A 16,272-nucleotide genomic window follows, 5' to 3' on the forward strand; every position below is an offset into this window, starting at 1 on the left:
GAAGGACGCGCGATATTTCTCTTCCCAGATGAAACGTCGAGGCGAGGAAATCGATCGCACGAGAGCGCGTTGTATTTCGAACGAATCGAGCAGTCGGCGTGATTAAATACTCTTGTTGTTCGAGAAATAGAAACGCGCATTAATCCCGCGTCAATCGCGCGTAGCCATTTTCATTCTTCGCTTCGAGCATTAAATCCTACGAGAGAGAGATCGAGAGAACTATTCTTAGCGAGTTGGAGTTATTCCACCATTTGGCTTCATCGTTCATAACAAATTATATTTCCCCTTCGCGATATTGTTAACGTAGAAAATCAATTTCCACGTTATTATTCAAGTTTTATACAACTCGAGGAATTACTCGTCAGTTGTTTCTTTTCCTTTTTTCCTTTATACAGTAAGTTGTAATAAAAATTTACAATTCACAGGATGTTTAAAAAGAAAGATTCGCATGGTACATTCGAAAATTCGAAATCGTTTTCAATATGTGATCATTTTCTTGTATCGTTACACGTATTAACATCGTGATATCATTGCACCGGTTTTCCACGTATTTTGCATTTACATTTTTCTCGATATTTATATAAATACCACGTTTGACTGAACGTTCTCGTTTTCATATATACAGGACACAAATCGGCGAGGAATTGGCACACATCGTAACAGAATTGTGCCAATTCCTCGCCGATAAACGACTTTAACGAAACCGAATCCAGCTTGCTTGTCAAATAATTCGACAGGAATCCGACATTTTCGAAAGAGTTGGCAAATCTTTGAGGAAAGGATGCCAAGCGTGTGTATGTGTGGAAATGGAAGAGGGACGTATGAAACGTATCCTCTGCAAATATCGAGAGAAGCCGATACATAAATAAGCCGATGCTGATATAAAAAAAAAAAAAAAGAAATAAAAAATATGATTATATCCCTCGAATCGAGCATTCGTTTATAAAAGATATAAATCTTTTTTTACTCGATATAATATTCCACGATATAATCTCTACTCTATCTAGAGTCAAGGATCAGTCAAGGATTGAAATTTGTTCGACCTAGAAAATCTATTCACCATACGTGAAACAGATTCAAACCGAGTATCTCGACGTGTATAACAATATATATATATATAAATCAAATATGCCTCGTTATGCTAATGACCGTTCAAATAACGATCAAATAACGCGATCGAAGACAGGCACGATGCAATCTCGCGTCACGGCATCGAGGACAATTCGCAATTTCTCCTCTTTCCGTGAATTAATTATACCCGCTAGACTTCCTCTCTTTATTTTCTCCTTTATCGCGGCTCGTTTCACCCGTGTCACGCGTGTGTGAGTGCTCCTTTATTGGGCCTGTAACACCAGGGCCTGATGCAACCGACAGCCTTCACGAAGGCGTAAGCCGCGTGGGCGGCGGCGGCGGCGGCGGAGACGACGACGACGACGCCGCGCCGTGTGTTTTCTCCTCTCGCGTGCACGGAGAGGAGAAGTGCAGAGTGTGGGTGATCGAATGTAAGGGGTGCCTTGGAAACGCTTTCGGCCAATCACTTTCTCTATTATCGTCGTGTTATTTTGTTCACGCATATTTATTTATATTCGCGTGTAACGACGATAATCGGGGGAGGATGGAACGAACATCCGTATTCCGCTCGACTCTCGAAGCAAGCGAAGGAAGCGGAAGGAGGGAGAGATCCTCCTCGTTTAATCGCTTCGAAGCAACGTAAATTTTCGCGCTGTCGATATCAGAACTCGGTTCTCGGCTGCTCCTACGCGATCGATAGAATCCTCCTCCTTCTTCTTCTTCGCGGAGGAGAGGAGTAATCTGGACCGGAAGTTGAAAGCTCGAGGGTGAAAGGAGACGGAGAGAGACTCCTTTTGACTCCTTCGAGATTTTGCTCTCTCTCTCTCTCTCTCTCTCTTATCGATATATATATATAATCGCGGATGTTTCAGGATTAAACGAACGTTCGATACTTCGTTCAACGACGAATCGTGTCGATTCGTAAAAATCTGAGCGAAAATCGAGACCGGAGAATTTCATTTCCAACGATTAATCATGATCGACGACTTTCCGCTTCTTTTCCTTTTTTTTCTTTCAATCTTTTTTGTACCGAATCGTAATGGATGATTGCGTCGTTTCTCCCCTGGCGAGGAAACGTCGAGGGAATGGCTAATCCCAGAAGGGTTTTACGGCTCGGACACTTGGTTCCACCCGGTACGTTTCATGGAGCATAAGAGAGCTCACGTGGGCTTACCTCTATCAGCCTTTCTCGTTCGCCCATGCACATTACGCACACGCGTGCGCCACATGAATAACGCACGACCCGGTTCATACAAGCAGCAAGTATTCCTTTAAGAGAGCTTTAAAGACCGGCAACCGGGGACATTTCGCGCGAACAACGCTCTCCTCCTCCATATACGCAGCTCGGCCGTTTGTAGATTCCATTAGATGCCTCGTCGACGATCTGAGAAGTGAGTGGGGGAAGGGAGGGGGAACAGCGTTCGAACGTCGTTTGAATATAATTTCATCCGTTGGACCCGTGGTCGTCGTCGTCGTCGTCGTCGTTCCCCGCTGTTTTTATTGCCGGACATTTTATGGAAAATCGTCGACTCGTTTTCTGCGGATGGAGCGGGGATGGTGGAGGGAGACGGGGAAGGCATCTCGAAGGAATAGCAGAACGAGATCCGACGCGACAATGCGCACGCAAAACGAGGGCGAAGAGGACGAAGGAATGAAAATCGAGGCGTAACCACCAGGTATAAATAACAGGCGATACGAGGAGCGCGAGAAAACCGAATGACCGGTGTATTTTCTGCCTAAACTGGCGAGAAGAGAAGCGACAAAGCCTCGCGCGGCGTTCGTGTTTTTCGAAACACGAGAGAGCGAGCCTGTCTCTCTATGATGTTGGATAAAGTTTTTTTCGCTTTTTTTTTTTGAATATCTTTTTATCATTCTTCTCTTTCCACCTTCAATTTTACAATGCGCGATATACACGGTGAAAAGTATCAGTTTTCAAACAAAAATTTTTATAAAAATTGTATCGGCAAAAAGAAAAAATCTCTAGAACAATTTGTACGATAATATTAATAAATTTTAAGAAAGAAGAACCTGCAGGATCAACTTTATTTGTCTCTTCTCTTCTCTTTTCTCTCTCTCATCATATTTCATTATTTTTTATCGCTTTCCTTTTTTTATCCTCTTCAACTTGACAAGCACACTAGACTTTATTCCACCCTATTTCTTATTCTGTTTTTATTTCCTCTCGTTTCTCCCTTTTAACCCTTTTTATTCCTAACTGCACAAACGCACAATATATACGACCAAATTAACTCGCTCTCGCATTCCCTCTCCTCCTTTCTTTCTCTATCCTTTCTCTCTCTCTCTCTCTCTCTCTCTCTCTCTTTGCATCCTTAACGTTCTCCTCGCTTCTCCTTCCTTTTTGCCTCCTCCTTCGCCTCGACTCCCCGCCCCATTCCCAAGCTTCTTGCCACGCGTCGTTATACCCTCGTGGCCCTCTCCTTTCGATCAGCGCCGGAGTTTTTGCCACCTCGCCACGTTTTCCGTCGCATGGGGATTACGAACGTGTCCCCGGAACGGAGGAGGATTGTTGGATTGTTTCCGGGTTGTTGTGCCACGAACGAGGGATTAAAAAGCACAGTCACCAATACGGTTCTTGCGTTTGACACGCACGAGGGTGCATTGTGCTCGCTTTCGACGCGAGGGGAGGGGGGCGTTCGAAGGTTTTCTCTAATTGACCGGATGATTTACGTTATTCTCGACCGTGTTTCGGGGAAACGGGGAGAATTCGTTCGTGCAAAACTGATCGATTCGCGAAATGAAAACGATTGTGAAATTATTCCAAATTGATTTTACGAAATTTAAATATTTCTTACAATTGTTTTGAATTTTGAATAAACGTTTGGAAGTTATTTTTACGATTAAAATTTTTAAAATCGAGAATTCGATAATTAAGAAAAGATATTCGTTGTAATAAAGGGGTGGATATATATATATATTTCTTCCTTTCCTTGATTTTCCGCTTTTGCGTTTCCATTTATCAGGCTTCTGATTACAATAACAAAGCAGGCGCTAAAAGGTGTATTCAGTTTGTTGAATGCGAGTTTCGAGTTGCATTGTGTCGGCAAGAAACGTTTCGAGATCTTTCAATTAAAACGGCGATTTTATATTTCTATCTTCGAATCGAGGAAATCGAGGAGATTCATTCGAGATTAAGATTCGACGGAAAATGTCTTATTGTATTGCCTTTAGAATTTATAATTTTATGTAAAATATTCTTATGAATCGAAATCAGAAATCAATTATTTTATTATAATTATAAAGGCTTCTGTTTTTTTCACCGACTATTCCAATCATTTTGAAGATGGCGCAAGATGTGAACGAGATGTGGTCGAAAAAAAATAAAAAACTGGTTCCAGCTTGTAGCTGTATACAATCAACTGGAATAAATTTCCAGTATCGACTCCTCTTTTTATTACCTCATTTATCATTTCTAACGGGCGAGTATCAACGTGTTCAGCCTGTTTTAGAAATTATAAAATGGATATTCACGTGCATTAATGAAATTAAATTTTCATATCTCTAATTCCTGTCTTCTGTACGACATGTCACGTTACTTTTTATCACCGTGATTAAAATGTTCTAATACCCATGTTAATGAATTTGAATTATTCCAGTTCCAGTTCTCTCATTTCCAATATCAATTGTCGTCCCACGAATTTTTTTTTTTTATAAATAATTTTTTTCTTCTTGCAATCAAGTTTACAGTTTTTGATTTAACGATCGTGCTTGCAAGTTAAAAAGAAGCAGAGACTGGTTCTTTCCCCGAGTTTTTATACGAAAAAAAATTATTTCACACATTTCATTCTACTCTCTAGAGGAAATTAAAAAATCAAAATTGAATAATACAAACACGACAAATTATCGTCGGTCATTTTCTTTCTTTAAAAGTCACTTTTATCACAATAAAATCTCACTAATCGATCAAATTTTATCACCATCGTGAGGTATCACTCACGATCCTCAAATTCAAAACCTCAAATTATTTAATCAAAATTAAAATTAAAATTATTTAATCTCCTCGATTCGCGTCAACCGGTATGCACTGAAGAATCATCGATCGTTTCACGTGAAATAAAAACGATCCTACGTTCCACGATTTACATCACCGATCTTGTCTCTTTCTCGCTCTCTTTCCTCGCCATTCAAGTTGTACCACGCAAATGCGTGTAATAAACGATTCTCACTTCCTCGTATAAATAGCTAGAACCATCTGTTGCGATGTTAAAAGCTGTTTCAACGTAACCCAGGTAAACACGGGAGGGGATTTATTCGCGCGGAGGCTCATCGTGCTCGCGATAAGATAATCGAATTTATATTGACACGTGTTACGTCATTCTTCCATCTCTCATTGTCACCTTAATCTCGATAATCGTAAGACGAGGCTATTCCTATTTGCTTATATGGGTCACGGGTAATTCCCTCGTTTTCGCCGGATATCACTAAATTTAATTATCTCTGGGGAAAAAGGAAACCTTTCGTTTTTAAAACGTTGATATTTCTTCTTTCGTCGAGTAATTAAAACGAAATATCCGAGCATATTTACACCTGATTTTTTTAATTAATCGATCGAAAAGAAAGGAACGATCTACGAATATTTTCTTCTGTTTTCCTTTATTAAATAATACGATTCAGAGTATCCATACGATACACAGTATTCAAAACTTTATCCTCGATTCTCTGTGAACGAACAGGATCGCCGAATTTCCATCGTCTCGATAATTAAAATAATCCAAAATTAGAGATTATTCGCACCAAGAACAATTAACGTGTACTCCTCCTATTATCCCACCCCTTTCAGATATAAATATAAACCGATAAAAAAGATCGGTGAGTTCGGTAAAGTTCGATCCACATCGGCCATCACGGAAAAGGTATACGTTTGGAGAGAAAATCTAATGTCTACGATTAACGGAGAGATACATATAATTTCTCGACGCGTAATCGCTGTTATTTCCTTTCCTAATCGCGCAGTGTGGTCAATATATATATATATATACATAAGAGAGCACACGCGAGTGTTGTTAATTTGATGAAAAGATCGCATACCGGGAGTGCATTAACGTGCCGGGTAGGTTGAACGGCCATTGGATTATCGGTCATTCAAATAATTATCGGCGGAAAAAAAAAAACTCGAGCAAAAGAGACCAGCTATGACTCATTCCATCTGACTTATTACGCGTCCGAGTTTCTCTCGATCGAATTATTTTCCATCCCCTTCGAAACGCGGAACTTGTTTTCACGCAAAACAAGTTCGTCGTTGGGTGAATAACTCCGTGTGATTCGATGAGAATACACGCTTAGATAAATCTAAATAGGAGACCTGTTTGCGACTCAGATGTTCAAAAAAAATATGAATGTTCGATTGTTAAGGAAGAGGAGTGATGGATATGCGAGCGAATATGGTATAATAATATCGATTCGAACGTGTTCGCCACGATTTGGATCGATTTGCCTCGTACGTACGTATTTATTTTATATATTGGATTATTTATTAGTGCGTGGTAGATTAATTGATGATAATTATAATTGTGAAAATATTACGCGTGTAAACACGGTATTCGCTCGTATTTAAATCGGTTGAACAATACATTGATCAGTTATTACGAATAATGAAAATGGAAATATCGATGTGCACGATTCAGATTGTGAAGGAAGAATACTTTGGGACGGGGGATAGATAGGTAGATTGACTTAACTTTTTTCAACGATCTACGAGCGTCTATCGACGAGTATACATCGATAACTTTGCAATTTTCCATTTCTCGGTCGAGAAATACGTCCATCAACTCATCCTCTTTCTCCTCTTTTAACCGGGAGAAAAAAAAAACGAAACTCGGGGAAAACTCGTTCAACTTTTTTTTACCAATGCGTTGCTAATATTCTCTCTCGAATATCGCGCTGCGACGATAAAGCGGGAGAAATTTCTCTTCTCCGAAATTCAATTCATTTTTTGAAAGATTTGTTACTCAAGAACGACGCTTAACAAATTACTTGGACACCCGTTTCTTCGTCGTACTTTGATCAAAAATGAGAGGAAGAGAGAGAAAAATTGGAGTAGGTGGGATCAGATAGCGAAATAGCGAGGCAAAGTGAAATATTACTTTGTACGTGTTACCGGCAATATTGTAGCAATTCCAATACAATTGTAAAGGGAAAACCTTGTATTAGTCGCGAGGGAATAAAGTGTTCGAAGTATTCGTTCAACTTGAATGAAAAATATATTTACGTATCAAAACGGGTGATAATTTTTCAATCTATGTTTTAAAATTTCTATTATTTTTATTACAATTCTAAACTCATAAAGTTAGAAATTTTGTATTATTCGCGAGGAAATAAAGTGTTTGAGGTATTCGTACAACTTGAATGAAAAATACATTTACGTATCAAAAATGAATGATGATTTTTCAATCCTTTTAATTTCTATTATTTAACAACTCACAAAGCTAGAAATCTTGTATTATTTACAAGGAAATTGAATTTTTCAATCTTTTTAAAATTTCTATTGTTTGACAACTCACAAAGTTAGAAACCTTATATTATTCGCCAGGGAATTCTAGGTATTCGTTCAACTTGAATGAAAAATACATTTACGTATCAAAAACGGGTGATGATTTTTCAATCTTTTTAAAATTTTTACTATTTGACAATTCAGAAAGTTAGAAATCTTGTATTACTCGCGAGGAAATAAAGTATTTAAATTTCAATTTGAATGAAAAATACATTTACGTATCAGAAACGGGTGATGATTTTTCAATCTTTTTAAAATTTCTACTATTTGACAACTCACAAAGTTAGAAACTTATATTATTCGCCAGAATAAAGTGTTCGAAGTATTCGTTCAATTCGAATGAAAGATACATTTACGTATGAAAAACGTGATAATTTTTCAATCTACGTTTTAAAATTTCTTTCTTATTATTTTTATTACAATTCTAAACTCATAAAGTTAGAAATTTTGTATTATTCGCGAGGAAATAAAGTATTTGAGGTATTCGTACAACTTGAATGAAAAATACGTATCAAAAACGAGTGATGATTTTTCAATCTTTTTAAAATTTCTATTATTTGACAAAGTTAGAAACCTTATATTACTCGCCAGGGAATTCTAGGTATTAGTTTAACTTGAATAAAAAATACATTTATACAAAATACGTATCAAAAACGGGTGATAATTTTTCAATCTTTTTAAAATTTCTACTATTTGACAACTCACAAAGTTAGAAACCTTATATTATTCGCCAGAATAAAGTGTTTTTCATTCGTACAACTCGAATGAAAAATACGTATGAAAAACGGCTGATAATTTTTCAATCTACAAAATTTCTTTTCAATCTACAAAAATCTTTCAAAATTTCTATTCACTCGATAAACTCACAAAGTCAGAAATAGTTCTATAATTCCAAGCGAAGCGAGCAAGAATAAATTCCGGGATGGTTTCGATCGAGCGTATATATGCTATATAGTCGCGGTTGGCATGTGAATCGGCCGAACGTAACGTTCGGTTAATTAAGAATGATCGCGCATCTCGCGAATAACGATGTAGCCGCGAGGAGCGGATTACGTATTCGCGGAGCGTATTTCAAGGCGATTACGCTAGCCCGATGACGACGTTACACGCACCGTATACCACGAGTTATTCCCATAACTATCAAAAGCGCGACGCCGGCGTGTTTGCCGATTATTAACATCGTCGAGTGCCACGTACGTGGACGAGGAAATAATGTCAAGGTCGTTTAGGTGTGCCCGCGAAAGGGGCTATTGGAGGAATAGAGGAATAAACGATTCACGATAAAAAAAAAAAAAAAAAGAAAATGGAGAATAAAGCGTAACGAATAATTGATGGAATAATAATTCGAAGAATACAAAACGGGCTTTAAACGATGATATATATATATATATATATATCGATGAAACGATGGATGTACGCGTATGTTTATAGTCGTACGTTTCGTCTTGAATTAATTGATAGAGACGATTGTGAAATAATTATAGTAGCAAGTGTTGCTAATTAATCGTGCTAAATATAATATCGCATTTCACCAATTATCGTGGAGGTATAATAATAATAACGCGTCATGTGACGAAACGCGAATATCATCCGTGTTTCATTCTCGGGTTAATTAGACAGATGGCGTGTAAAGTAATTGTAACAGACATTTATACGATACGCGCGCAACAAGTGAGAGAGACGAAAAAAAGAGAAATCAACCGTTCGAATTTGCCTCGTGGCAGGCATCCATCGATTTTTTTTTACCGTGTATTTCGCGAATATGTACATCGCGAAATAATACATGTGAGGGGGAGGGAGAAGAGGAAAAAAAAAAAAAAGAATACGTAAACGAGGGAATGGGAAACGAAGCAACGGATTGCTGAATCTCCATAAAATCGACCACAATTATATCAGTTCGTTTCAGCAAACAGTAAACTACCTCGTTAAACATGGCTCGGGCAAATACTAACGAACAATACCACGCGAAACTCGTTTTCCATCAATTGGGTACAGTCGCTGACAGAGAATCGTTGATCTCAGTCAGTGGAAAAGTCAACTTTGCTCCCAGGAATTTCGAACGAGCATCTAGTAAATTCATTGCAATTCTAAACGACTATGTAAATATTGGATAACTGCAACGGATGATTTATCGCTACTCGTTATTTTTTATACTTTTTTAAAAATGCAAAGAGAATTCTCAGTTTTAATTGAATATATCACGTTCGAATCTCTAGAGATCCAAAGAGATAATTTATAGCGTAAATACTCGCTACTCGTTTTCTATATTTTTTTTAATAAAAATACGAATTCTGAGTTTTAGTCGAATGTTCCATAAATGTAATATCACGTTCGAATCTCTAAAATCGAAAGAGATAATTTATACTCTTAATAAGGAATAAATACTCTTTATTCCTTAAATATTATATATTCAAAGAAATAATTTATAGCGTAAATACTCGCTACTCGTTTTCTATACTTTTTTAATAAAAACACAAAACGAATTCTTTTAGTCGAATATTCCATAAATATAATATCACGTTCGAATCTCTAGAATCCAAAGAGATAATTTATGGTAATAATAAATAAATACTCTTTATTCCTTAAGTAATGTATCCTCTAAGATCCAAAGAAATAATTTATAGCTATAAGTACTCTACAGTTTCCTATATTTCTTCGATGAAATACAAAGCAAATTCTGAGTTCTGAACAGCATCGAGATTACCACATTGAATCTTTATTTTTTTTTACTAAACAACGCAAACCGTAAAATTTGCAAAAAGAATACTGATGAAAACATCTAAAATCTACAAATAAACCATATACCATAGGGATTAAAAATCCATCGAAACTTGGACTCTAATAGTTTTCGATCCAATTATCCAACTATTTCTCCACGGTTCCACGAAGAAGCCTCACTCGGTTTGCAAACCGACAGTTATAATCCACTGTACACATTCGTGGAATGGAAAAACGAGAAACCGAAATGTGACGGAAAATTGGTGAGGAGTTATCGATAACGCGGCCAAGCCTCTCTTCTCTTCGACGACGAGGTTGGGCCCCGTTGCTTTCCACGGACTTTCTACTGCTCGCTTTTAACGAGCTTCGGAACGAAGTGTGCGCCAAATAAGGATTCCATTTGCCGGTACGGGCGGTGGGTCGATGAAAGGTAATGAATAAGTCGAGAGATACGGTTGAAAACGGGTTGTTGCCTGCCTGCCAGCCATCTCTTGTTTATTTGTTTAATCTGCCACGCGTAATTAACAGAAAATTCGCCCGATTTCGAGGATATGCTTCGAAATCGAACAGGGGAGGGAGGAATTTTTCCATCTCGTTTTTCGATCTCAATTAATTTCCCTTCCAAGAACGTACGATTCCTCCTTTTTTCGATTCGATTCTCGCGATATATATATTCTCTTCCTGTTATTAAAATTATTAAAACACTGTTCCCGATGATATATCAAAACCTCTTCCCCACGTACAACTTTCGTATCGAAATCGATACACGGAACTCGTCGTTTCCACTCGGTTATTTCGATTCGTCTTCGGTTTAACGACCTGTTGGCGAAACGATTCCTCGTCATTACGTATGCAGAAGCGTTTTATTAACACGAAGCGCGAAAAGAAAAGAAAAGAAAAGAAAAGAAAAGAAACCAAATGTAAATAAATAGGAATGGACAATGGAAAGTCTAAAGAATTTTAATGTAATGTGAAAAGAATCGATTTGTTTTGACAGTAAATAATTATGAAGATTCGAATAAGAAAAGAGGAAAAACAATTTTACCGCGTAGCAAACAAGTCGAAAATCATTATCCCGTGTATAATTGAGCAAAATGGATTTAATTTCCGTGGATCAATTTTCGATGGAAAGAAAATTCTTTGCGCTTCGCGGGCTTTCCAATAAATTAATTAGTACTAATTAGATAGGAATTAGCTTGCACTCGCCGACGAAAAATGGACGACGTCACGCCAATTGACGTCCCAGATAAAATGTGCACGGATTAGCATATAAGTGGCTAGAATGTACACGCGCTAAATACTCTCCTTTGTTGCAAGTCAAACAAAACGAGTATTACAAATAGTTGCGTAACAACGCTGCACATGTGCAACGATGTCGGATGTATGGTAGCGTAACATACGTTTCGAACAGCATCGGAGAAACGGGTGATAAATATTCTCTACGAAGATAAAAAAATATGAAAACGAATTATCGCGGTGTGAACAGGAAATGTATCGAGCTACGTACTTTTAAAATGGAAAGTTTGCTTGTCTCTTTTGAGATTTTCAAGAACGTTATTATGTAACTCTCAATTTTAATTAACAAATTTAAGATTATCATATATATATGTATGTATATATATAAATTGTATCTATGAATGAATAAGTAACGAGATAAAATATAAACTTTCTAAAAATTTCTATTTAGAAATCGCTAAATAGAAATATATCAATAGAGGATATAATGATTATTCAAATAAACAGAAAGCATATTTTCCAAGAATTTCAATCTTACTTGGTAAAAATCTTCTATTTACAAATACAAGAAATAAATGCGTGCACGATGCGATCCAAGAATGACTAAACAAAAAAGGGCAAAAAAATCTTCCAAGAATTCTTATTACAGAACTCGCGCTCCCCATAATTACACATCCAATTATCCAATCCTCAACAATTCCGAAACTTACGTTGAATTATACCGCGTAAATCCACCTTCACGTCCTCGAAAGAAACGCGAAGATCTCGTTTCGAACGCTGAGGAGATCAACTTCGTCCAGGAAACAATTTTCGAAATTGAACAATTTTTCAAAATTCATTCTCTCGATTCGTTTTTCGATCGCTGTACGATCGATAAACTTTATTCGAGGATTGAACAACAAACGTTTAACGGCGGTCTGATCCGTTTCCATCCACGGATTATTGGAGATAAGTTCGGGTCTGTGGCGTTAATTGCGCATCCCCTGAGGGGGATCTGTGCACAAGTGGCGGTGAGGGAGAGAAGAGGAGGAGAGAAGGAGGACGCAAAGGTAAAGGGGGTGGTGTTGTCGCGATGCTATCCTTATATGTATCGACAGAAATGCCGCGGATCTTGGTATATCGAGAGAGAGAGAGAGAGAGAGAGAGAAAGAGAGAGAGAGAGATCACTTTGCCAGCCGTGCATTATAAATATCGTGTCCGTTGTTTAAAGGAACTTGGGACGTGTCGATTCGCGGGAACGCGTAAATAATCGAGGCGTTGTTTCCGCGAGAAATACGAGGCGATGTTTGGGAAACTGTGGAGACGGTGGAAAATCATTTGGAGTGGCTTCAGGAAATTTGCGATGCAATGTCGAAGGAATACGAGGAAATTGTTTAGATAATTATTTAGAATTTTTGGAACGTTATAAATTTAAGAACAAGTGTTGAGTGTTGTATCGAGATAATTAAATTGGATGAATTTGAAGGTGAATATGGAATATTTAAGTATCGATGTATCGAGAAGGTTAAATTGAAATTGGTGAAAATAATTTGGAATTATTTTGAAAACAAGTGCTAAGTGTTGTATGAAGAAAATTGGAATGATGAATTTGGAGAAATATTTAAATATTGATATCGAGAAAATTAAATTGGAGTGATGAATTTGAAATATGGAATATTTAAGTATCGATGTATCGAGAAGATTAAATTGGAATTGGTGAAAATAATTTGGAATTATAAATTTGAAAAGTTTAAGCGTTGGATATCAGGAAATAACATTGAAAGCTTTTTGATTTATGGATATAGAGGTAGGAAGGAATTTGAGGATATGCTAAAATTATTGTTATGTTGTTATTTTTGAAGGAAGGTTTAAAGTTTTATGACGCAAATTCTTTCTAAAAATACTAGTGAACGTCGCGATGTGTATCCAAAGAATTAGCACCGAATGGAGGTGTGTCTAATCTGACGATTGCGTGTGCAAACACGTTTGTCGATTCGTTAAAGTATTTATTTTATTTATTTTGCAACAATGCCTCGTGTGATATAAAATCCCTCCATTTTAACGGAATATAACGAATCTTATTTGACGCATGTAATGTCAATCGTTAAACTGATCTTATTAAACGCATACTCGACAGTTGACTGTGCGACGTTGACTATTCCGATCATATATAAATAATCTCGTATCTATTTGGAACAAAGTTATATTCGAACCTTATCTGTTCTAAATTAATCATCACACATTTATACGTATCAATCCATTTAACACGGCATAAAAGAAATTGTTACACGCATAATTTTCACAATATTCGTTAAAAATATCTTATCTATATACAACTCTTACAACTTCTCCAACGAACTTTTCACTTTAACAATCGATAAATTCTTTTCAAACAATTTTCGCAAAGATATTACGCGAATACGATAACTCGAAGACGAATCGAAAATCTGACATACCCGATCGTGACGTGACGACGAAAACAATGTGTCTTGTCGTCATATTTCCACGTTACCGAACTCTACTCTGTTTCCACGAGCACGAGATTATGCGCGTGCGGAATGTAAGCAGCGATCGGATCGCTGGTAAACACGAAGAAATAGCGGAATGCGATATGCAAATCGGTATCAGCGGCGTAGGTGTAGTAGTTTGAGCAACAGTTGAAAAGCTACGTGATCGAGTATTTTTTTATTACATCATCATTTAAATTTGGTAACTATTCGACCACTGTTATTCGCAGAAATCGGACATCGAGTTAAATCATATGCAAAAACTTATTTATTAATCCTATGAATCCGATTGAAATCGGATAAAAAAGTTCCGTTGTTGTTATTTTACGATAGAAATATATATATATATATATATATATATTTTCAAAAATTAAAAATTAACAAAAATAAAAATTTCTTCTCCACGTTCCTCGCACCTTCCTCCTTCTCCGAATCGAGGAAAAGAATCGAGAAAGCTTTCTCGATTATTATTGCCTAATATAAACGCGTAAAGCCAATACATGGGAATTTTGCATTTGGTTTAATAGAAGGATGGTCACAGTCCATCGTTATCAGAATTTTATCGCGAATTTACGATCGTCCGAGGCCGGTCGTCGTGTAGCCCAGGTTATTGACTTCTCTTGTATACGCACGTAAAACGAGCCGCGTACACGGCACGCATGGAATAATTATTCTCAATAACCTATATATTGTCGCAATTTATACGTGGAAGACGCATTAATGAATATATCATTGGCCCTGCCGAGTCGACGATCAATGGGTAAATGAGTGGACGTTGAATAACCGGGCGAATCAATTAGTCCAACATCCCTTTCAACCGTGACTCCCTTTCCTTCCGTTTCGATATCGATTAATTCGCCATTAGCGGCAGATTAAGTCCGGACATAATTAATGACCTCTATGGCTTCGATGAATTCGACTTGGCCCACGCTTCTTCGAGCTATCGTCCTTCGACGACGGAGTTTGCTTCTTCGAGCCAACGATGGGTACGCGGATAGAAAGTCACCTACGCGTTTCGAGAATGAATTTCCGATTCCATAAACGCGGCCGTGGCGCCCGATTTATATACAGAGATCGGGACTAAAATATCGTGATCTAGGAACGGGACGATCGATCGTGATTTAAAGATCGAATTTTCATTCATGATTTTCGTTGCAATGAAAGAAGACAGCGAGTTATTTACGATAAATAAAAAGAAATATTAATTTAAACGTTAATCGGATCACGAGTTGAAATTCTCTTTCTGAATTAAATTCAATTACATATAAAGTGAAATCTTTGTTCCAGAATAATAATAACTAACCTTTTCTTTTTCTTTTTTTTTTTTTTTTCAGTATTCAAAGTATTTAAAATCTTCAATATTCAAACTCTTCGTTTCAGAATAATAATTAATATCGAGTTTCCGATGCTCAACTCTCTCATTCATCGATGTACAATAAAAAAATAAACATGGCGCTCGCAAATCGGTCAAGGAATCACTATCCCACGATAAAAACCGTGCATATTCATCGCGAACGAAATCATAAATATTCCAACCAGAAAACATGAAAGAAAATTAATCAGAGATATCGCCTATACCCGTCCATCGATCCAATAATCCGTCGACGCATTATTGCATCGCGGAATTTCGTACCGGTTCGATACCGGTTTTTCGGGACAATGTCACGAAGAAAACTTGTTGCATAGTATAGGATAGCGTTCGTCGACCGGTTTTCGCGTGTGCGCGATACGAAATCGACTCACCTCGTTGTCAATCCACCCTGCCCGCATCGTGTATCCTCGTCGTCATCGTGGATAGGATGGTCGATGATCGAATCGATCGGCACGATGCTTGTTTGTTACGCGCCAAGAAGCGGGAAAATATCGAGAGGTGTGCACGTAGTACACGATCGGGACAAATCCACGCGCTGGTCCCCGTACAGACTCGAAGAGGTGACTGGGAGATTCTGAGGACCGTCGGTTCTGGTTCACGACTGGTTCTTCTCCTTCTCCTTCGGCCTCTGGCCCCTTCCATGCTGGCTGCACAGCACCAAGGAAACAGAGACGCGTATACCCGTGTCTGCGAACATTAGACGGAGTCGGATAAGTCGTGTGTTCGAAATAGAAGAGGAGAGGAGAGTGAGGAGGGAGAGAGAGGGAGAGAGAGCGCGCGAGATGCTGGAGAGATTCGAGCAGAGACGCCAGGCAACGGCAGGTTGCTCCTTTCGAAGGGAACCTTCGGAGGGACGGGGTGAAGCTCCGGCTAGGCCCCAC

At 37.9% G+C, this 16,272-nt stretch overlaps 1 protein-coding gene across 1 annotated transcript in view; it reads right to left on the reverse strand.

Moving 5' to 3' along the window:
• The window catches only part of LOC122720596 (KN motif and ankyrin repeat domain-containing protein 1), a 50,858-nt gene extending 34,613 nt beyond the window's left edge, over window positions 1–16,245 (reverse strand). Inside the window, exon 1 of the mRNA XM_043947394.1 lies at window positions 15,763–16,245. The gene's annotated coding sequence lies outside the window, so the exon portion shown is untranslated. The remainder of the gene's footprint in view (window positions 1–15,762) is intronic.
• Between the last annotated feature and the right edge of the window lie 27 nt (window positions 16,246–16,272).

This window comes from Apis laboriosa, unplaced genomic scaffold (assembly GCF_014066325.1).
Source record: "Apis laboriosa isolate Shangri-la unplaced genomic scaffold, ASM1406632v1 scaffold12_cov154, whole genome shotgun sequence".
NCBI lineage: Eukaryota > Metazoa > Arthropoda > Insecta > Hymenoptera > Apidae > Apis > Apis laboriosa.